General features: G+C 35.1%; 1 pseudogene across 1 annotated transcript; it reads right to left on the minus strand.

Moving 5' to 3' along the window:
- Positions 1 to 16,809: 16,809 nt before the first annotated feature.
- LOC149554208 (protein RALF-like 34 pseudogene) lies at positions 16,810 to 17,550 on the minus strand (annotated as a pseudogene). Its single transcript, XR_016353228.1, has one exon. The product of XR_016353228.1 is annotated as a protein RALF-like 34 pseudogene (transcript).
- Between the last annotated feature and the right edge of the window lie 7,222 nt (positions 17,551 to 24,772).

Consider the following 24,772-nt stretch of genomic DNA (forward strand, 5'->3'; position numbering starts at 1 on the left):
CAAACTAATACCAAATCTGGAAAGTAGACAAAAAATATATATTTTCAAAAAAATAGCACTTGAATATGTGTCCATATGAGCCCAAATGAAGCCTTTGAAGTTGCAAAAATTAGGATTTGCAATTTTCAAAAAAATTCAAGAATAGGGATTGCAACAACAATGTGTAGATCACAAAATTCTAATCCAAAACAAAAAAAATTGCTCGGAAAAAGGAGTCCATATGAGGGAGATATCATTGTTTGAAAATCACTTCTATAATTATTTTTCCTAAATCACCGCCATCGCACCTCTGAAAATCAAATGACTCTAGATTTCACCTCAAATGTCTGATTTTGATGAAACAAAAGTCAATTTAGGGGTTTTTTTTACTTTTTCAATGTGATGCCAACATCTGAATTGCACCAACAAGCTCCAATCTTGACTTGCAAAGAAAATCTCTCCAATGACTATGCAATGGAACTCTATGGCTCTGATACCATGTAAGAATTTGGTATAGCTATGATACCATGGAATAATTTTTCTAAGGCAAGAATGAAATTCCAAGATCTAGAAGCTCAAGAGATAGCATGAGAGAGACAGGATATGATCAAATGAGAATGGATTGATCAAATAATTGGATATTAGATAATTGGATGAATAAATCATAGAAAAACCTTGTATATAAAGGCAATCGGGATGACTAGGAGTCATGCAAAGAGATAAGCATACCAACTAAACACATGTCCATCAAGAGTGGATTATCCTTCGTTGTACATGAATGTATGTGCACCAATGTGAGGATAAGAATACAAGGGTGTGTCTCATAAAGAGATGTAGTAGACAACATGTGCTCAATTGGAGTGAAAACTACTATGTTGTCTACATGATAACTCATATGAATATGCAAACTCCTAGGTGTCTACATGAAAACTAATATGAATATGCATTAAATCCTAAGTAAACTTAAGTAAAGTGTAAATGGTAAATACTTATTTACACCAACAATAGTAATATTTCAAATACATTTCCTGTTGATTCTAAATATATTTCATTATCATGCACTCTATGGCTTTATAGAGATGATTACATAGTTTGTCAAATAAAAAGATAATTATTTTGTTCTATTCTTAGACTGAATATATATTCAATTATATTGAGTTCCCTTCTTCATATTACAAATGTAAAACTACCATTAAACTTTTTCCCATGTGTGTGCATATGTGTATGTGTATGTATATCTACACACACATGAATTCAATTATATACCAACTTGGGAAAGGTGCTTCATCATCATTCATTGATCTCTACATTTCATGACTATGGCACACACCATTTTGACCAATACCATAATTTCTCATTGCATTGTTCTTGGTAGGTAGTTGTTTCCATCATAACAAATTATTAAACATAATGATGTTAAAATTAATTCCTCTTATGCACGTGCTTATATATAAAGAGGTTTATGAAGTTTGTATATATTCATGAAACACTTTATATATTACATTGCAATCTTAAGGCTCTTAGACCATGCATGCTTATGTTTTTTTAATGACGAAGGCATATATGATTGAACGACAAATAATGATCATTTTGTTAACTAGACTACTAAATATTTAGAAAATAAATGTTATACACCACCATTTATGAACATTATTATCACATATTCCTTGCCCCTCTTATTTTGCCATATTTTTGAAAAAGAATTTGACAATACAACTATAATTTTGAATTCAAATTTATATTATTTAAATTTAAATTTTTTTTTTGATGAATAGTGTCTTTTTCTATTAATAAAATATATTCAGATTACAATTCACAAAAAAAAAGCCATGGGATACAAGATCACCCCGCGAGTGAGTTCACACGGTCGAAGCTGGACTAAAAACATGGCCATAGTCGGAAACATAAACTATTCATCAAAAAAAATATAAGGCAACCTTAGGCTGCCAAAGCAATTCTAGCCAAGGGTGGTGGATCATCTTGAGGTAAATGAAAAAATAGATAATCTAATACAACAGTAGTATGTTAATCATTTATTCTCCAAACTATTTGTTAGTCCCCGCTTTCTAAAGGATGGGACTAGTGTTTTCGATGTTCTCATGCTTTGGTAATTGTGTGTGTTCTACCAATTTCTCATTTAACCTATGGTGAGTTAGAAATTTCTTTTTAAACATAATAATTGCATTTTATTTTATGTTTTCTGACAAAAAAAATTGGAAAAAAAAAGGTTGGAGATATGAGTCTTTTTTCCAAGATTTCATGTGGCACTGTGCATGAGATTTGGCTCTCTCTCTCTCTCTCTCTCTCTCTCTCTCTCTCTCTCTCTCTCTCTCTCTCTCTCTCTCTCTCTCTCTCTCTCTCTCTCTCTCTCTCTCTCTCTCTCTCTTTGCTTGTACAAATGGTAGGATGGTACATACCTAGCTAATATCATTTTGTATGCAAGATTAATTCCAAATGAATTTGCAGAGATGAGAGGAATACATTTTCAAATGATCAATAGCTTATAAAAAAAGGTTGGTCAAATCTCAACAACAGCTTCTGCAATCAGATGCTAACATCCCTTCTTCAATCTATGAAAACATGGGCAATTCCATTGCTATGAACTATAAAGATAACATTATCAAATAGATTATTATTACTATTTCCTTTTTATGAAAAATTATTAACTAAAAGCACAATAACTTATTTTATTAATTTATTTTTCTTATAGAGGGTGCAAAATGATCAATGTTAATGGTCAAGTGATCACCATGTTGTGTAGTATAGTTGAGTGTGTCAAAAAGTCCTTAGACCATGCTAATATTTTCTATTTTTGCTAGGGGAAATTATCATGATTTTGTGGCTTGATATTCGAGGGTTTAACATGTAAGATGCATGTGTATCTTACTAGGCAACTTGAAGAAATGACAAATGTCTCAAATTTTTTGTCATTTTTGGCATGGTGATATTATCATTTGCATCGATCAGACTCTGTTTCTCATTGCGGATTTCATTAGAGGATTTTTTTGCATTGTAATCCTCCAAAGTCTGAGGAGGCTAGAGCATAATGACCTTACATTTCCAAGATTTTTTGAGCTAGAAAATATGAATATACTATATTCTTATTTATTTTCCTATGATTCCATAAGTTGTGTTTACTTAGTCATAATGAATTAAGTTTTCTTGTTGAATATGGGTTTTGTATTATATTTTGTATACTTTGTGTTTAGACTTCCTGCCTAATTATTTTATTACAATGTGAATCTTGCTTCTCTAGTCTATCTACATTATTGTTTATAATAACATCTTTAAAGAGTTTTTTTGTCATTTTTACACAGTGTTTTATCAGCGCCATAAAAAATGTCATATATCACGTAGGAGCTCTTTAAGTTTTTTCACCTATTTGTTTTCTTGGAGGGAAAGGATGTTCAATAATATACCTTAGATGTTTGTTAGAAGATGTATTCTTTAATTATCCATTTTAGATCTATTGCTGATTCATTTGTCTTACTATGTACATTCCAAGAATCTTTCATATCTTCTACAAGGTTCTTCAAAAAATAAAATCACTTTCCATGTTAGGCTATTAGTTTGGGTTGATGTTCCTAAAATCACATTGAAATTCCTAATTTTGTACTATTTAACATTACCCCAAAGAAGAATTGAATAATATGGTCAGAATAATAGAGTAATATGGTCAGAATTTAGTGGAAAGAGCATACAACCTCTATAAACGTAGTTTTTCACTAAAAGAGGGGTAAAATTTTTATTGAATAACAAAGAGAGTTGAACAACACAAGAAACAAAGAGAACTACATAGCTTTATCTTGGTCCACAAGTTGAACCAACATCTGAGATAAATCAAGGGGAAGTATCCTATGATCAAGAATATTCCAAGCCGGCCCCTGCTCAGAGGCCCATTTAGTCAAAGAATCAGCCACACCGTTCCACTCTTGAGGGATATGCATAAAAGATACAGAATCCAGAGAATTGCATAACTGAATGATCTACTAAATAACTAGAGCCAAATGCCAATCCACATGCACAAGGTTCCTATTATGCAATAAGTTCACAACCACCTGCGAGTCAGTCTCACAGATGATTCTTTTCCAACCACGTTGACAACACTGTTCCACTGCAACCAAGATAGCTAGGACTTCCATGAGGTTATTAGTATGGTAACCCTTGTATATAGAAAATAAAAATTGAATATCACCAAAATTATCATGCCCAACTCCCCCAATACCAGTCGAACCAGGATTTCCCCAAGAAGAACCATCAGTGTTGATTTTAAGAGTACCCACCTCAGGAGGAGACAAAAGTCCCTGACGATTAACACGCTGAGAGTGTTTCTTAGCTCTATTCCCAGAGCGGGTGTGGGAGATCGAGGGAGAGAAACCCTGAAGAGGAAAGAAGAGTCAAGAGTAAATACCAGCATTAGTAGGATCCACATCCCCACTGATGTTACATTTAACTAGGAGTGTTTCCTGAAGAGAATTAACAATTTTCCACCACAGGTGCCTGATCTCAAACTACAAGTCATGAAAGATCCTCCTATTCCTCTCAAGCTAAACATGCCATAAAATAAGAGAAGGGACGATAGTCCAAGCAACCTGAAGAAAAGAAGTCTTGGAAGGGGAATACCCCAAACGGTCTCAGAATTCAGACAAAGAGGAAACATGCCAACACGTGCATCCCCACACACTCCACCAGAAGTGCCAAATCTATTTGGCAAAGGGGCACTGGAAAAAAAGGTGAGATACAGTCTCTTCATTGTTGCGGCAGAGAACATAGATGGAAGGCCCCTAAAAGCCTCGCTTGCAAAGATTATCCCAAGTGAGACAATGATTGTAAATCAAAATCTAGAGGAAAAAGTTACACTTAGGCCATGAAAAACTATTCCAAACTTTCTTCCACCAAGAGACCTCCACCTCACCAAAAAGCTGCTTCGTCAACGCAAGGTACCCAGAAGAAATAGAATACTTGCCAGAAGAAGCACCTCTCCAAGCTAAAACATCAGGTTCCTGCAATGAGCTGCACTCCCTAGAAGCCAATATCTGAGATAGTTTCAACCAATCTCCCAGTGAGCCACCCACAGGCCAATCAGAAGAATTCTTCCATCTATAACCCACAGCAAGGCCCAGGTTACAAGCCTCCTTATAATAAGCCACCTTATTCCATGCAACAAAAAGGAAAGAAACACAAAGAGCCTACAAGTGAGGATGAGAGGATAGGAGAGGAGGATGCCCATTCCAAGAATCACTCCAAAATAGAGCCTTAGTGCCTCTATTGCAGATCCAAAATAAACTTCCCTTCACCAGGTGAGCACCAATCTTGAGGGTATTCCACACCATAGAGCCTCTCCCCTCAAGAGAAAACCTGGGAATATCTGAAGGTTCAACAACAGGTAAATACTTGTGTGACAGGATACGGGCCCAAAGCTGAAACTAGCTAGTACACCAATGCCAATAGAGCTTGGCAGCAAGAGCTTGACTACACAGGATAGTAGACTGAAGGCCAATGCCTCCTTCCTTGTTTGGCCTGCAAATAGTATCCCAATTGATGAGGCTCCATTTGGTATGTTGCAAATTACCACTCCAAAGAAATTGACGAGAGAGGGCATCAAATTCCTTAAGAAAATACACTAGGGCAGCCTGAACCATGCTTTTGTATATGGGAAGAACCTGAATAATAGATTGAAGGAGTGTCACCCTACCAGTAGTAGAAAGCCACCTATGAGTCCAATGATTGACCCTTTGTCAAATTTTGTCAAGCAAGCTTTGCCAGAAAAGCTTAGGTTGTCTACCCACCACAATAGGGACCCCTAATTAAGTTAGAGGGAGAGATGCAATTTGAAATCTCAGGATATTAGCAATCCTCCGCTAGATCAGCTCAGGAGTGTTGAAGAAAAAAATAGAGGACTTTTGGTCATTAATTTTCTACCCAAAGAAAGCCAAATAAGTATCCAAGGTGAGCCTAAAGGCTTTAGCTTCCCGAATCTGAGCTCTCCCAACAAGAGCAGTATCATCAACAAATTGGGGGTGAGAAAGAGCAGGCAAACCATTTCCCCATTGCCATCCTTGAATCAAATTTTGGGAAACATGAAACTTGATAAGTCTACCAAGTCCCTCAACCATAATGATAAACAAATAAGGAGAGATGGGATCCCCCTGCCGAAGACCTCTAGAAGCTCCAAAAAGCTCCGTCGGTTCACCATTAAGAAGGATCAAGAAGGAAGGAGTAGTAACACAGCTAAGAACCCATCTAACCCAGTCTTAACTAAAGCCAAAAGCTAGAAGAACTTTCTGCAAGAAATCCCAATTGACTCTGTCATAAGCCTTAGCCATATCAAGCTTAATAAACATAACACGTTCCTTGGAAGTACACATAGAGTGAATAGCTTCAGAAGCAATAACCACCCCATCCAAAATTTGTTTTCCTGCCACAAAACCCCCTTGTTCCTCAGAGATAACCATGGGAAGGAAAAATTTAAGCCTCTCTGCTAGGAGCTTAGTGATGATTTTATAGACCACATTACAAAGAGAAATGGACCTAAAAAAGTCTAGCTGATTAGCCTCTTCCTTCTTCGGAATAAGGACTAAGAAAGTAGCATTCAAGGCTCGAAGCATTTCTTTGCTGGAAAAGGACTCCTGAACCACATCCAAAAGGTCATGATTGATAATATCCCAAAATTCTTGAAAGAATTCAACAAGGAAGCCATCTGGCCCCAAAGCTTTGCCCTTTCGCAAGCTGAAGACCACCCCTTCCAAGTTAGACATACTAATTGGCCTCATAAGAGAATCATTCATCTCACTGGTCACAATAGAGGGAATACAAGAAAAGTAGTATTCTCCTCTATCTCTGTTGGAGGTAAATCATCTAAAAAGAGAGCAAAGTAAAATTGAATAGCTTCCTTGGAAACAGCTTGAGAAGAATTTAGAAGCATCCCATTAGAAGTAACCAGAGAAGAAAGGTAACTCCTGTTACGTCGAGCCTACATAGATTTATGGAAAAATGTAGTGTTCTTGTCTCCTTCCTGAAGCCAGTCAACTCGAGCCTTCTGTTTCCAATAAATTTCTTCTCTAAGATCCCACTTAGCTAAATCATCAGAAGCTCGGGATTTTGCAATGCCAAGAGCTTCTCAAAAACCCAGATCTTGAATCTTCTTGGTAATAACATCAAGACGATCTTGAGCCCTCTTCTTCATAATATGGAGATTACCAAAGCAATTCCTATTCCAATGCTTCAGCTTCCTTTTAACATATTGAATTTTTTAGAGAAGGAGAACATAGCAGTGCCATAGGCAGGGCCTCCCTGTCTCCACCAGTGAACCATTAAATCATGATGAGAAGAGTCTCGAAGCCACATCAGCTGGAACTTAAAGGGAGGCTTCTTGGGGATAGCAACATAACTAGCTGTGAGCTTAATAGGCCAGTGGTCAGAACCTCTCCAATCAAGAATTTTCAAAGAGAGTGAAAGAGATCCAGAGTTCCAAAAAAAAGAAACAAGGAACCTGTCCAAGTGTTTTGAGATAGCATCATTACCAGCCCTTTGATTTTTCCAAGTGAAGAGCCCATTTAGAGGTTTGACATCAGAGAGATGTAAAAGAGCAATATTTTGTTGAAGAAGCTCAAAAGAAGGACCCAAGCAGGCCAACCCACACCTCTTCTCCTCCAAACTGAGAACATAGTTAAAGTCTCCAACCACAATCCAAGGCAAGAAAGGATGACAACTTCTGACATGCCTAATATGATCCCAGAGCTTAATCTTACCAGGGAGATCAATAGGAGCATACACATTAGTAACAAGAATCAGCTCTCTAGTTTCTAGAGAGGAAGCAACCATTGAGAGAGTTGAGAGGCAAGAGACCCAATAAAGTGGAATTACTTTCCTTGGATCCCAAAAAATAGCAAGACCACCAGAACTCCCCAAAGCACCAACACACTGACATTGGCCTAGAAACCAAATTTTAGGAGCACATCTAAACATGAAGTCCACTGAAAGCTTGGTCTCCTGGATACAAAGGATATCCGGAGAATGCTCAACCACTAGCTCATGAATAGCTTTTTGCATAGGGATGCTATTCAATCCCCTTACATTCCATGAGAGAATAATCATTGATTAGAGTGGGGAAAATGCTCATCCAAGGTCCTGACAGCCCTAGACTCTACCAGTAAATCTCCTATAAGTTTAATTTTTTCCTGATCCTGCTTTCGACCAACTCTTGAAGGAGTAGCAAAAGAGACTTCCTTAAATGGTCTTTGCATTAGGCCCAAAGCAAGAGAAGATCCCTTACCTTTACCAAAAGCAAACACATCTTTAACCAAATCTGCTAAAAGAACATCCTTTTCCTGTAGAGCACGAGAAACGACAAGGGCACCAGACTCAGGGCCAATAGAAGTCTCTGGAAACTGTTGAACTACAATATCCTGGTTATCACTAAGAGTAGAACTCCTCCCCTCTAAGCCAATAGTTGCACACCGAGCCTCTACAAAAATACCTTCTTCTATGACCATGTTGTCAAGAACCTCAAAACGATTGAACCCTGAATCCACTTCCCGATCTAGATGAGATCGCTTCTGCCTCCACCCCTTAGCACGGGTTTTAGCCATGATAAAACCATCCTGATCAGGACCAGAAGAGCTAGATGTCCCTTGCTCCTGACTTGAAGTATTCATTTGAGCTTTCCCTTTTCCTGTACTATTAGTCTGAACATTGCCTTTTCCAGAACTAACATTATGACCATTCCCCTTACCATCATTGGCCATCCTTGGACTAGAGAACCCAGCAAGGGTCCCACTACCTTTGGAGGCTCGAGGGCATTGACGGTGTAAATGCCCATATGCATGACAAATATGGCAATGGAAGGGAATAGATTCATAGTCTAGCTATTGGATCCAAGAAGCAGAACCTAGGCAAATTTCTAAAGAATCTGGCAAAGGATTATTTAAATCAATATCAACACAAATACAGGCATAAGAAATAACCTTTTTGTCCGTTGATTAATGTGCTATAGCAATTAACTTTCCAAGCATAACAACAATCTGTCGCAAGATATCCTCACGCTAGAACTCCAAAGGAAGTTGTGGCAGGTGGACCCAAATAGGCACCCTCGAAGGAAGATCCTCAGCAGAATTGAACCCTGTATGCTAGGGCTTAACAAAAAGACGAACATGGTTATAAAATTATGGGCCTCCCTTAAAGACCTAGTTTCGATCTAACATGCAAGAGAAATTCACCACAAAGTAGCTATTAGCAACCAACATAATATCCATATCACCTTCCACCTACCATGAATGGTGAATCCAGGCTTCCAGAGCTAATAGGGAAATTCAGATACCGAGAAACTTGCATATCAATACATGTGTGGCCAAATAGTCCACATCTTCCATTACTGCTTTCGGAGGAATAACTAGCACAGGTCGATCCTAACTACACGGAAAGCATCCATTAACATTATTTACCTTCTAACGCTCACTAACATAAAATGGCTCTTTCTCCTGAGAACTCACCGTAGGAGTAGATCCATCACAACCGGCTCCAACAAGAATGAGACTCCTAAAGACCCCGTTCGTGGCCATAAGAGCCCAACAAACAAACTTAAAAATATAGATGATTGAAAAAACTCAGAAAAATTGATTCCCACAATTCCCACAATATCAAACCCTGCTCAAAAAAATTTTGTCGGCTACAAAAGATCACAGCAGATTGCAGAGAAATGGGAAGATTTCCCCACGTTTGCATAGTCCAGAGGAAGCTAAACCAGCTACCAAAACCCTCACGCACGGCCGCATGCAATTGCTATCCTTCGATCATCGCCAACCTCTAGAAACGTAGTAATCGTCAATCTCTTTGACAAAAGCTATGATTTTAGTTTCTTTAAATTGGATGCATATACTCTTATACTCTAAACTAAGACCTCCTAGATTAGAGGCTCTAGCTCTTGACTAGAGATAATCTTGAAATTTTGATTATGATATTATTACAAATTTATGAGTTTAATGTGTTAGAAATTCCTATTCGAGAGCTTGTCAACTAATATTGTAAGTGGAGTTTTAGCTTGAAAATTCTTGTTAGGCCTTTTATTTATAAGTAGTCAAGAACTAGATGGTATTCTAAGTATAGTTGTAAGAAAGCAAGTAGAATATGATAGGAACATTTTAGAGAGAATGGTTTGGGTTGCCCATGATTATCTTTGTGTTCCTTATGTGCTCGTATTGAAGGCACACATATTTGATTTAAATTCAAAGGTTTAATTTTCATAAAAAACACACAGACAGATATATATATATATATATATATATATATATATATATATATATATATATATATATATATAGATGTTGTTAAAATCCTTTCCTTCAATGTCTTTTTTCTCTTTTCAAATGTAATGGTTTCTTGGGCAATTTTATTTATTTATTTTATTGTAAAAAAATTGCAACGATATTTTTATTGAATAAAATTCTTCAAGGAAAATATATTCGTTAAATATTTTTCTCCATAAGATCATAATCTTGAAGAGATTCAAACAAACAAAAAAAGAGATAAGAAATTTTATGGAAAGGTGACTAGATTGGAAATTATAATTTGGTTTTTCCAAATTGTTATATTCAATTTTCAATTTCTAAATAAATATCATTAATGGTTATCATTATGCAGTGCATTTCTCTTCCCAACTTCTAAATGATTTATTATTGAAATCTAACATTTTATTTTAATATTAAATTTGTTTTGGGGCGGTCTACAACCTAGCCCTAGACCTAGTTTTCTAAAGATTTTGACACTTCTCAGTCTCATGCTTCAGACTTTAAACCAGGTAAAAAATTGGTATGCATGTCTATCCTTGTACAAGTTGAACATGTTGCTCATAAGAAGAGGCTAATTCTGTCTAATGATTCCCATCTTCAAAGGGCACCCATTAATATTTGCATTTGTTTGTGTTCATCGGTTTGAAGATTATCTTTAAATGTTTGGGGTACTTTGTTAAGCAATATAGATAACCAAAAAGCTCCAATAGATAAATACATTATATTTACATTAATTAACCTTACACTGCTAGCCATTTGGTGTACAATCATTACCATTGCTTTAGATTTTGTTGAAACATGGTGTCCATGTTGTAAGCATTGTCCCTGACTAGTCCAAAAAATAAGCTAGATAGCCACAAATTGGATTTGCTAATTAAAGAGACTTTAGCAACTTTGATAAAGGGTGCTCCCCTTAATACCACAAACATGCAACAAAAATAGAGAAATAGTAGATTTTTTGCACAAAATAGAAAATGGGCTTCTTATTATCTCCACAAATATAAAATTACATATTTTTAGAAATACAACATGCAAAGCCACATGGATGCTTTCTTTATAGTGTTATTCAAGATCGAGCCACAAAATATCACCCAGAACTGCCCTAGACAACATTGTGGGCCTTCCTTATATAGGCATTTTTCTATTGTCGAGGAAGGTACTAGACCTATATCTATAACCCTTGAGGTTGACCAAACCCCCAAATAATTATTACTTTTATATTTATTACATAAGGTTGTCTCAAAATAATTAAAATATATATTTTTAGGTAGCCCAACTTCTAGAGGCCATAACTTTTGCATATCAACTCCAATTTGCAACCATAAATGCTTTTCAAAAAGGGCATCTCATGATCAATAATGGTTGATTGTGTAAGCATCCATTAGTTGACGTTTGACCTTATTTTGGAGCCATTTAGGCCTTCAAATTTGAGCTCAAATATTGTGTACCCAAAAACCTCAATAACTTCTACAATACAGATGATATGCCAATGAAGCTCCACTAGCAAGATGATATAAGTAGGACGAACCTCCACTTGTGAAATCAGAACATTGTGAGATCATATGACCAATTTATTAAAAATATTAAGTTTCTACAAATATCAATGCTACACTCAAATAGCCCTTATTGAAAAGATAGAAAAAAAAAAAAAAAAAAAAAAAAAGGTGATGAAAGATTGTCCTTACCCCCAGGATGCTCCTGCGTCAATCTTCTAGAACAAATAATTAAGGATGTAAAGCAAATTTCTATAACCTTTCTTAGCATCCTCCAAGTGCTGAGACCAAAATAAGAGGTTTGTAACATGGAATGGACATTCACTAAATGGTAATGAAAACTTATGAGATATTATAGTTGGAAATTCTATGGTAGATACATATGTCTTAAGGGTGTAGCAACCTACAGATTATGGTGTTGACCATTTTTCTATTCATGCATATGTTGGTGAATAGTCATGTGGATTTTATATAAAAGTATTGATTGGAAGGATTATATTCAATGTTTTCTCCTATACAAAAAAAAAAACCAGAATGATTGATTAATGTAATTTTGGAATAGAGTATTGGAGGGATATAGAGACAAATATATAGATGTGAACAAATTACCAACTCATGTTCAACTTTTGAGACCACAAAAAAATGGGTTACACATTTTGGATCTACGTAACACGAGAATGATGTGTACAAATAGCTATGACTATGGCCGCCAGATGGGTTGGACTACGGGAAGGAGGTATTTTCACTAAAACTAACTGAAGATTGTGACATGCATAACTAAATGTCTCATCTTTGTATTAACTTTTAATATCTTAACATTTTATATATCCATATTGAATTTTATATGCCCATATTCGAAATATCATATGGATGTACTAAATTTAAATTCTCATTTTACGAAAAATTGTATAAAACTTATGTTGTTAGAGTATTTATGCATTGATTGTTCACAGTAAGCCTAATGTCCTAGGAATATCTATTATACTTGACAATGTAACCATGTCTTCTTGGGTAATGCCTACATTTTAAAATCTTTGAATGATTGTTAAAACATTTGAAGTAGGAGATTATATGTTGGTATTTTCTAGTGCTTTGTTAGTCGTTCTATAGTCCCTTCTTCCCAACAATGCTTACCAGACTAGCCCTCCTCTCTACCAATGAAATGGTTATCCAAACTATATGTAATGATTTTTTATTTTTGCATTGATCTATTACTACGGGAATTATGACTGTGGAGTCTTCTTAGCTAAATAATATAATGTTATGAGTTTAATTGTTTCCCAAATGTTCAACATTAGGACTATTTTCATATGGTTAAAAATCTTTATTCAAAACTAAAAGGTTTTATAATGCAGAAGCTCTCTTTGTGTCATCTTTACAATTACAAGGAAATCATGATTTGACTAGACACTAGATATAATTATGAAAACTTCTAAAATGCATAACATTTTGAATTAATGCCACTAAAAAATCATTATGGAAGGGTAAGTAATATATCATAGTCCTTTCTTTAAGATCTAAGTTGAGGATACATTTAAAAATAAATGAAATAGTATTAAAAATAGTAACATGTTGAGGATAGAACCATGTGTATACAACGTCGACAATTTTCTTTTTGACTATTTCCAACTGTTGTGACATTTGCAATGCATTTTTGTAGAACTACATAACTATTTACATAACTATAAGATCCCTTGAACTCTATTTTCATATGACTATGAGATAGACCCTAATAAATTTGATAATTACGTTCTAATATAGTACCCACTATCATATTTAAGGCCTAGTTTATGTTTATGCATATAGAAAAAGTCAATTATGTCATCTCAACTTATGCATGGGAAAGCTTATGTGATGGAGATTACAATTTACTATTTTTGTTGATCACTTTGAAGGATCAAAAAATAGCTCTCCAGGGACGCAAAGCCCTAGGTATTGTTTTATGTGCCAAATTTATTTACAATGGAAAACAGAGTAACTTGTAAAGAAAGAAAAATTATATTAGTTTATTTATTTTCTATTATTTTATTCTCATCGTAGTATGCTTTAGGAGTGAATAAAATGGAAAATAGATTCATGATGGCCTCTCACTCAACGAAGGCATGGTGCCCCAAAGACCATTAGCCAAATCATCGTGCTCCAAGTTGTATAAAGTATAAACATTGGTATCAAGCAGCCACTCCAAACCCTTCTTGACTCTATAAATATGAAAGAGACACCATTTTTAGGACGTATTAATGTTGATTTATTCTTTAAGCCTTCCTCCAACTATTTCCATTGAGCAAGACTCCAACTGAAAACAACTCTTGTTAATAGATAGTTTTTATTTGTCTATCAAACATTTATCTTGCTACTAAAATAATTTGGATGCATTATCAATTACAATGATGATGTAATTTGGATTAAGACATCAAACTTAACTATAATAGTGGAACACTTGTAAGGCCTTTATATTCAATTATGATCATTATAATGCATGTTGAACAAATCAATTTATGTTAGTAAACAATTATATAAGGATAATGCAATGAATTTATTCAACAAAAGAGTTGTGCTGATCATTAGATTTAATAATGATCAAGTGGTTGACACACTCAAGTGTGTATTTTATACAAATTGACAACATTTGTTTGCATGAGGCCCTTCTTTTAAATTGAGATCAACTATCTCAATCCTTGCCACCATTAACGGACATAAAATAACAAACAAAGAGCTCATAAAATACAACTTAACCCCTTAGGGAAAAAGAAAAAGAAAAAGAAAAAGAAAAAGAAAAAGAACTCTCCTATGATATGCAATGAACATATATTGGACAAAGGAATTGTCAGTCATTAGATTTCATAATGATTAAATAGTTAGTGCACTCCTATAGCGATTGACAACCTTTGTGAGTACAAGACCATTAAATTAAATGAAATCGACTATCTCAATCTAACCCACCACTAGTGAACATAAAAGCTCAAACAATAATTCAAACTTCATTAAAATTAGAATCCAACATAAAAAAATAATAATAAAGATTTCTCATGATTGAAAAAATAAAATCTAAAGATTTTATTATTTAAAGTTATTTTTTCTTTTAAATTTCAATATACGTTAGCTTCTTAAAATTTAAAAACGTATTAATTTATTAATAGAAAGAGACTATTCATCAAAATAGAAATTAAAAACGATGAAAAAAATCTTTTATAAAATTCTATAACTGATAATCTAAATATGAATGTACAAATCAATATAAGACTACCTTGCAACTTCTTTGAAATGTACATGCTTAAACCACTCTAAATTTTGAATTTATTATCTCTTCTACGAATATACCATGAGAGTAAAAGATGGGAGGGAATTTTCACCATTGAAAAGCCACTCAATCTTTGATAGGAGAGGGCTAACAAATGATTCTCGTCGTGGACTTGGTTTGTATGTTACTACTGCTGTTGCATCCATCCGTGTCTGTCCTTACCAAATTCAGTAAACTGCACTGACATTTTTAGTTGTTCTGTCACTGTGTGAGCAACAGCTTTTCCCTTTGCTCTTATCGTTCTGTAAGGCCCCACCTCTGAATCCTCATTATGCTTCGGAATATGGGAGGGAAATTCCAAACTCAAACCTTATTAAAAATGGTCCATACACTTCATCTAGAATGCCACCGAAATATCTTATTTTTACCACTCGCTTTTAAACTCAGTAAGTGTTAAAAATGCTCGTACTCTATTGTTCGGTGATTAAATTCACCAATTACTCTTGTACGGTTTTTCGGAATCCCTCCAGTTACCGTAGTCCAAAAGTTTTTAGTGATAATCCTCTTTTATTGATTAAAAAAACACATCTTTAATTAAAGAAAGATGCCGGTAAAAGCATTTCCAATAGATATCAGCAATGTACACACAGTGAGTGTGATTTGAATACTTAAATGTAGACAAATTTAGAACAGGTAGTTTTTTAACAATCTATTGTAGGAGAACATTTACTAGTTGTTTGGACTAACTTTGAGTACTTATAATTCAAATTTTTCAAATAGTAAATTTTTTTGGTGTATTTTAATAGATGAGTGAAGCTCTTATCGGCAAGGTTTCAGTTTTTGGGTATTTACTGATTTTCAAAATGATTAAAATCTGTCATTTCAAAATGCTGGCCTAATACCTATTATGTTGATGCGTTATTCACTCAAAAAATGCTAGTATTTATGGTGCACAAATGAGTCAATCATCTACCAAAACAACTAAAAAATGATCTACCATTAATACATGTGTAATCGACTATTAATACATCTATTTTGATAAGTAGGACATATTTTCCACAACAAGTCAAATTGTGATATTGCTGTCACAATTTGTGTAGTTTTTGAGTCAAACTCATTGACCCATTCCTAGTAGCTCACCCATCCCAGTACTACTCCAGCTCGCTTAACTACGGAGTTTCCACCATGATTAAACCTACTCCCCTTGCAACCTCATTTGCAAAGCTGTCACCAAGTGTTGTGCCTTATGAACCATTCATTAGAGCCCGTTAAGCCCATCAATTGATGAGAGATATTTTCCATAACAAGTCAATTTGTGATATTGTAGTTTATAAGTCAAACTTATTGACCAATGTATCATGAGTAGTGATTCACACATGAATTATCTCTCATGACAATAAATGGAACACTTAGCACTCAACTGGATCTAGGTGATGCTCGCTGGAACTTCACGGGAGGTCACCCATCTCAGACCTACTCCAACTGAATATATTTTAATTTGAAAAAAAAAAAATTTACTCTTTGAACAATAATAATTAAAAGTATTAAAAGACAAAAACCATTACCAGACTCGCTAATAATTTACCGTATGTTGTTATTTTTAAAACTCAGTGTCTCTTAATTCTGACAAAGGATCCAAAATGTCGATTCAAAGAAGAATGCACCAATGAACCGTTTTTCTCCTTTCTCAATCCGGTAAACGATCAGCATTGTGATTCGACGCTTCAATGAAAAAAGACACAATTGCTTTCAAAAACAGATAGTTGTAAACTAAAAAACAGCACAATCATAAGCAATACGCAATAGACAGACATTGCTAAAACCATGTAATCATTTCTGAAAAAAGAACACCACCACCCAATAAGATATTTACATCCCATACCAAATTAGGCAGCAATCTTTACAAGTACCATAGGATTTGCGACAAATAGGATCTACAAAAAAAACAGTACTTTAATAAACACACTACCATTGATGGAAACAAAAAAATCTTCAGCCTCTCAGCTCATGAAATCTCAAAGAGAAAACTAAAGCCTAGCTAGTATCTCTATAACAACGCGTAACAGCAGAACAAGCCCTCTGATAGGGCCTAACGGGTCCACTGGCTTTGTAACAGTTGGGAGTGTAGTAAGATCTCCCGGAGCGTGGAGGACATGGCACCCGATTCGCTGCAAGGGCGCCATAACTAATGTAATAATGCACTGGCCTCAGAATCCTCCCATGCCCAACCCTTTCTTCGCCACAATCGCCCACACAGCTTTGGATTCCCTCGGATTCGATGGCGAGATCAAAAGAGCCAGCGTGACCGTAGGATGCCGCGTCGGACATCCAGTCGGACGCCAGCTGTGCATCTGCCGCCAACACAATAATACACGCAGTAACCAAAACTGCCGCTATCTGCGTTCCCGCTGCCGCCATTGAAGCCCGCTAAAGCTGCGAGGAATAAACCAGTAAAGAATACGAAGGCCAAGAAACCGAGCGGACTTGAAGAATAAATAAGAAGGGCGGGATTATTAGTGCGCCAGGCTGTGTGGTATAGAAATGTTAATAATGGCGATGCAGTAGTTCAGTACTGTTGCGGTTTTAAATTTTGGCGTGGGGTTTGTTGGATGACATGGGTTTTGGGACCCGCCCATGTGGTGGTAGAATTATGTTTCACTCCATCCAATGCATGCTTCCCCTACAATGGCAGAAATGGCTGCCGCGTCATAAAGTGGGTGGGTCCCTCCGCTTGGGAAACCGCCAACTTTACCTGCCTCCTTGCTCTTTGTGCTGTTGTTGCCCATCTTATTCTTGGCATACCCCTGCCTTTTCCTTTCCGTGCTCGACAAGAAGGCTTCCAATTTGGTCCCCCTCTTGTGCTCTCTTTCTCACACTTGTCTTTGAAGGAAAGGAAATAAGTTTTTATAGTTTATTATTCTAGTGTATTTAGTAATATGGAAGTATTTTATATTTATTATTTAAGGGTCTTAAACAGGTTTTGTTGAAGGAAAGGAGTGAAGCTTTTATACTGGCTTAATTAATAATATGGGATGATACTTCTTGTGAGACACTTAACAAGGCGCCCACATCTTAGTTTTTCTAGAATTGTCACTCCTCTTTTAGTAACATAAAATTTTTCACCATTAGATCAACTCGAATTGTAGAGTTAACATTATATCAACTTGTATTGCCTTCAATGATATGATATCATAATAATAATAATAATCTACAAGCCATACAAGTAATACCCAATAAGCAACCATATGATATGGATAACTCCCACTTGAATAGTACAATAAGGAAATACATCGATGCATGCATCTCAAGTACATTGTAATAATACATAGTTACTTCTCTTAGTACTCAACATTTAAGTTAAAATCATTTGATAACTAAGATATACAAGGGATCAAAATTACAACTCTCATCCATGCTAAAAATAGGTGTACCACAAGAATTGCACCTCTTAAGAGTATAAACATAACACACTTAACATAAAAATACTAGAAATAAGTGCAAATAGGTTGCCACCTAGTCATGGCCTAAGAATATGTTAGATTGTAGACCAACCTTATATTTACATGTGGTCTAACAAGAATTTACACCATAAAAAGTACTTGAATAACTCCAAGCTCAAATTACAAGCTAATCCTCCAATATCCCATGCATTTCACTCTAGTCCAAGGAGGACTTGAGCCCACCATTATCTCTCCACCACTAGACCATCTAGACTATTTGAATTAACCTTTCATGGACTTACATTACCTTCCACGATACAATATTACAATAAAATGCAAATTGTATAAGTCATATCCAATAATCATCCACATGATATGCATAATTCTTACTTGAGTACTATAAAAAGGAAATGCATCAATACTTACATCCCAAGTATATTGTAATAATACACAAATAATCTCTAGTACTCAACAATTAAGATAACATCAAGTCATAAGTAAGATATACAAGGTGTCAAAACTACAACTCTCATCTATGGTAAGAATATGTCAAGTTCTAGGTCCCAAACTTACATTTTCAAGTGGTCTACGAGAATTTATAACATAAAAACTACTTTAAAAACTCCAAGCTTGATCTACAAGCTAATCCTTCAAGAACCCATGATTAAATGATTCTAATCAAAGAAGGTTAGAACCTATCATTAGTATTTTGCTTTCTTCTTTATCCACTAGTCAAGGTGAAGAACAATTATCTTTCTTGGTTCATTCACCATAGATTCAATTTTTTTAATACATTCAATAGATCTCACAACTAGATTTAGTACAAATTTTAAATAACAAATGTCAAATAATCATTTGAAGATAACCAATATTTCACCAACCATTACTTGCAACATCTAGGGGAAAGGACCTAGTCGATGAGTGTGTTTGAATAATTGTGATAACACTTGTGTTGGAAATATAAGAGGTGTAACTAAGAGGGGAAGGGTGAATCAATTGCCAATAAAATAAATCCCAGATCCCATAGATGTCAACATAGAACACAAACTTTACTGAAAATACTAATGCTCGGTAAACACACAGGTACTCAGTTTACACTGGTAAATGCTGTAACTCGACAAATGCTTAACATGCAAATCTTTAGGATATTATCTGTGATTAACCTTACTTAACTTAGTTGCATACATATAAAAGAAATAACAAGTGACACCAAAATTTAATGTGGAAACCCAATTTATTAAAAACCAACAATTGCAACCAGTTACTAATTTTTACTCTTTTGAAGTGAGCCCTGTTAGGAGTAAACCCTGTTAAAGGTTACATAACACACTGTTAGGTGTGACCTTTTTAGAGGATTTAATCATGATGTTAGGAGTGGCCTTGTTAGAGATCTTTAGACACTTCAATCTAGAAATGCCACCTTGCTAGAGGATTTACAAATAGTTGTTAAACCAACTCCATTAAGAGATTTAGATCACTACTACAATGGTTAAAGAGTAATAATGAGATGACCTAATTTATGATGGAACTGAATTGTTGATTATAGATCTCAATTCTAGCTTGTATACTTGATCCTTTCTGATCGAATGTATCTTTGTAGCTCCACAAGGATATTCTGCTTATCCTTCTAATTCACTTCCTCTAAGCATCTTCTATTCTTCCATTCACTTGCACACATTCAATCCTCAACTTGACCTTATATAATTTATACCTTATGCATTATCAAGCTGGCTTGAATAAAACTTAGAATAGTTAATATTTATCTCCTCAATCGGCTAGAACCAACAAATAAATCTATTAAACTCAATATGCCAAAACAAAAAAGTCTTTTGTTAGTTGACCCTGCTCGGTAGACACTAACTCAGAAATGATTTTCCTTGTGTTAACCAAGTGAACTCGGTTGACACTGCATCTTCACAAAGTTTATTTGGCAATCGAGTGAGATCGGTTAACACTGGTTCCATCCAACTTTTCCTTTATTAACTGAGTGAGCTCGGTTAACACGCAATCTTCTGCGAACTTCTCTTTGTCATCTAAGTGAACTCGATAGACCTTGTCTTCTAAACTTGGCAAACTCTGGAATGCTTGATAGACACAGGAAAATGTCTTCATCACTTGTGTGAGCTCGACATACACTGACTAGCAAAGATATGGCATTTTGTGTAACATCAAAGGCAATACACAATTAACCAATTATTTTAAAAAAATCAACCTCTTTGGCATTGATGGCAACACAACATGCCATAATACAATGAAATTTTAGAGCAAAAATAAAGTAAGGAAAATATCCTTAGTTTCATTCTAATTCTCATCCATGAGAACTCCCTCTATCAGTATGAACTCCCTCTGTCAGCAAACTCTGTCGTTAACATCTTCTTTTGAGAGAAAACTTTGCCTCTTTGATATCAAACCAAGTTCATTCTCTCTCTTTGACATCTTCAAGCAAATTCTCCCTTATCACAGAACTCTCCCTTTATAAAATTTATGTGAATATGAAAAAAAAAACTCTCCCTCTTTGACATCTCATGCGAAAAACAATATGTTAGAGTTGACAGGAAAACAACTCGATAAACCTGGGATGATAATCCGACAACAGATACTTAGCTACATAGACGAATCCAGAGTGTGAACACAAAGAGTTCTTGATAAACATAAATTGTATTAATGAGAAAAAAATTACAAGTGTTGTGTTGTGTTGTAAAAATGCAAGGTATGAACATCCTTATAAAGGATTTCACCCCCACACCAAAGTGGTGTGATTCATCCACTCACAAGGTGGAGTGAGTCATCCACTCACAAGGTGGAAGGAGTTATCCACTCATAGAGTGGACACATTTAATAATGCAAGTTGGCATTATAAGTGTTGAGTACCAATTCACTATGCAAATAGTGAAATCTTAAGAGGTAAAGGTGAAATAGCCTTTTACTTTACCATGAGGTGAAAGGTGGCAATACCTTTACTGTGCAAGAGTTAACCTTAACACCCCCCCTTAAGATGAGCAACAATGCAACATAAAAAACTACAATGCAAACTTGGGTCCCAACAATAAAGGCTTGATTAGGTACCCAATTACAACCAAATCTTTATGAAGAGGAGAAATAGAGAAAACCCAATGGGAAAAACTCTACTATAAAAAGAGATAGCCAAAAGACCAGTGAAGGACTACAGAAGCCTCCAACTAGAGGATTGTTCTAGAAAATAGGAACAATTGTTGATCTTGAAAAACACCATGATGAAGCTGCAAAGGATTGTCAAAAGGTACTGCTGATGTGAAGAAGGCAATGAAACCTGACCAGGTAGAGAAGACTATGATCTGTATGAGTGCTTTCTGATGACACTACTCAAATCAGGAGGCAAGAAAAGGCAAACAACTAAACTCGAAGATATAGATGGCATAAAACACCAAAGCCTGAAGAGTTGATCAATTGAACATAGAAATCTGCATCCAAAATGGGATTGAATAGGAAGAGTGTCTGTATGGTAAGTGTTCCATCTCACCAGAATGCATAGGTACCCAGCCATTGCAACTGCCTAGTACATAGGAACAAGTATTAAATACATGGTTCACTCCAATTCAAGCCAAGTAAGCATAAGAAACCAACAGTGTAATCCCCCTCTGAATCCTAAGAAGGGTGAGGTGACAGGCAACTGAGAAAGTGGGCCAATAGAACTGCATGTTAAGGAACCACGATCAAGATGCACAAAAGAGTATGAGTTGATCAATCTCAGACTTGTCATGAGGCTAATGTCTCAGAAGAGACACTTACTAGACAAAGGAAGATGACAAACAAAGGCAAAACATCAACCCCCCATGGCACTTTATAATGAGTAGTGCATGTATAATATGACACAAGAAGAGAGATCCCAAGAAGATAGTAATCTGCATGAGTGTCCTCAGATGACACTGCTCGAATCAAAAGGAAAAACAAGGCAAATGACTGACCGAGAATACAGATGCAAGAGTGGCACTTTATCTCAGTGCGATATGCATAAAAATTTACAAAAGATCTCATCAAAGATCAAAAAAGGCATAAGGTGTATACAACAGAAAGTATATCCCACAATGAGGCATCATAACCAATGAAAATGATCCTCGGACTTGTAACACATAAGTTATCCCCCAATTTGTAAAAAATGCAAAAAACAAAGAGAAATAAACTTGGAGAAGAATCATAAAGGACAACCACCATCATTGGAAATGGCATAAAACAAGCTTTCCAATGATAGAATGTTTTCATAGAACGGAGTTCAGATGCTCATGTTATGCCTATCAGAGTAGAAAATAGAACCCCAGTCTTTGACTAATAAAAATAGTATGAAAATCTGAAAAAACTTGCAATACTGGATAACTCTTGGAACCAGCTTTTCGATGATATTTCATTTGACAAAAAATGGAGTCTGTATGCTCAAGTTATGGCGAAAAAACCAATAGTAGGTCTAAAAATGGACCTGAAGGCTTGCAGGTGGGTGATGTAGTGGTGATGTCATGATGACATTAGCATGCCATTGTGATAAATTTGACGGTCATATGACTGTTGTGGCATAAAATGACTACCAAAAAAGGGGTCAACTGACAAGACGCTGATTAGATGTTGATAGTGCATCCACGTGGCAGTGGGGCCCACTATGATGATGTCATGCTAACATCAGTATGTCATAGAAAAAATGCATGGGCCAGCGTAAAAAATATTGACTGGATGCTGACAATGCATCCATGTGGCAGTGAGTCCCACTGTGATGATGTCATGATGACATCAGCATGTCACATAAAAAAATGCCCCTTTTGAAAAAATATTGATTGCCACAAAATAGCTCCTTCACAAATCTTACCTAAAAAATGTTGAAGCTTCCAAATCCACCAAGTTGCTCTAGATCCGTTAAACACAAGTGAGTAGTTGTTGGATCCCTTGCTCTAATACCATGTTAGAGTTGACAAGAAAACAACTCGACAAGCCCAAGATGACAATTTGATAGCAAATACTCAGCTACATGGACGAATCTGGAGCGTGAACACAAAGAGTTCTCAATAAACAGAAATTGTATTGATGAGAAACAAATTACAAGTGTTGTGTTGTGTTATAAAAATGCAAGGTATGAACATCCTTATAAAGGATTTCATCCCCACACCAAAGTGGTGTGATTCATCCACTCACAAGGTGGAAGGAGTCAGCCACTCATAGAATGGGAACATTTAATAATGCAACTTGGCATTATTAAATGTTGAGTACCAATTCACAATGCAGATAGTGAAATCTCAAGAGGTAAAGGTGAAATAGCCTTTTACTTTAGCATGAGGTGAAAGGAGATAACACCTTTACTATGCAAGAGTTAAAGGTTATAAACCTTAACTCTAACACAATATTCAGTGAATATCAATGTACCTCATGTATTGATTCATATGCAATATGCCCTTTTCAATACTGCATTAATTGACTAATCTTCAACATGCTCTGGTTGATGCATTACTAAACTTTATTTTAGTGAGCTTCAGATAGGGGAATGACCACTAACTTACCTCTTAGATGGGTAAAAATACAAACCTACGTCACCCTTTTGTAAAAGAAAAGGCTAACAAAAGTATAACTATTCATCCTCAATGACATAAAACTGGTATAATTATTTAGAATTTGAAACTGAAGTAAACTAATGAAATGTGTAGAAATTGATCAAGTTCAGGATTATAATTTTTAACATTTATTTAAAATAAGAACTGATATATTTTCATAATTTTTATAGATATTTTTTTAATTGCTAAAAAATGTTGAAAATTAGGGGTCTAGTTCCCACCACAAAACTATATGAAAATAAACTTATTTTCCTGTAATCTCATACTATGTTATAGATAACATATATATTTAGAACATTCAAAAATAAAATTTGGCTTTACACCTATATTTTTAGTTTTATAATGCTTCAAAATTCAACACACCTAAAATTGATAGTTTTTATATCCCATCATATTTTTTAAAACAAATCTATTCTAACCAAAATAAAAATTATACATTCTAGAAGATGACTCTCTCCTCTAGAACGTCATATAATTTTTTATTTTTATATATGATTTAATATTTTTTCTTTCTCAAAATCGACATATTTTCAAGTGATAAAGTATGTGCTTGTAGGATTTTTTAATTACAATATATTAGATCTAGTTGAAACACTACAAACTCTATATGAGATTATTCTTGACTTTGAGCTCTATAAAATAGTGTTTATAAGTTATTAAAAAAAATCATAAAAAATAGTAAGAGTTATTGAAAAGTCAGTTTTTTGAAATAATTATGTTTCTTTAGTAATTGGATACAAACTAGTATAAAACATGTATTTAATAGACA

Source organism: Cupressus sempervirens, chromosome 6 (assembly GCF_028749045.1).
Source record: "Cupressus sempervirens isolate cs-2001-9-10 chromosome 6, ASM2874904v1, whole genome shotgun sequence".
NCBI classification, from domain to species: domain Eukaryota; kingdom Viridiplantae; phylum Streptophyta; class Pinopsida; order Cupressales; family Cupressaceae; genus Cupressus; species Cupressus sempervirens.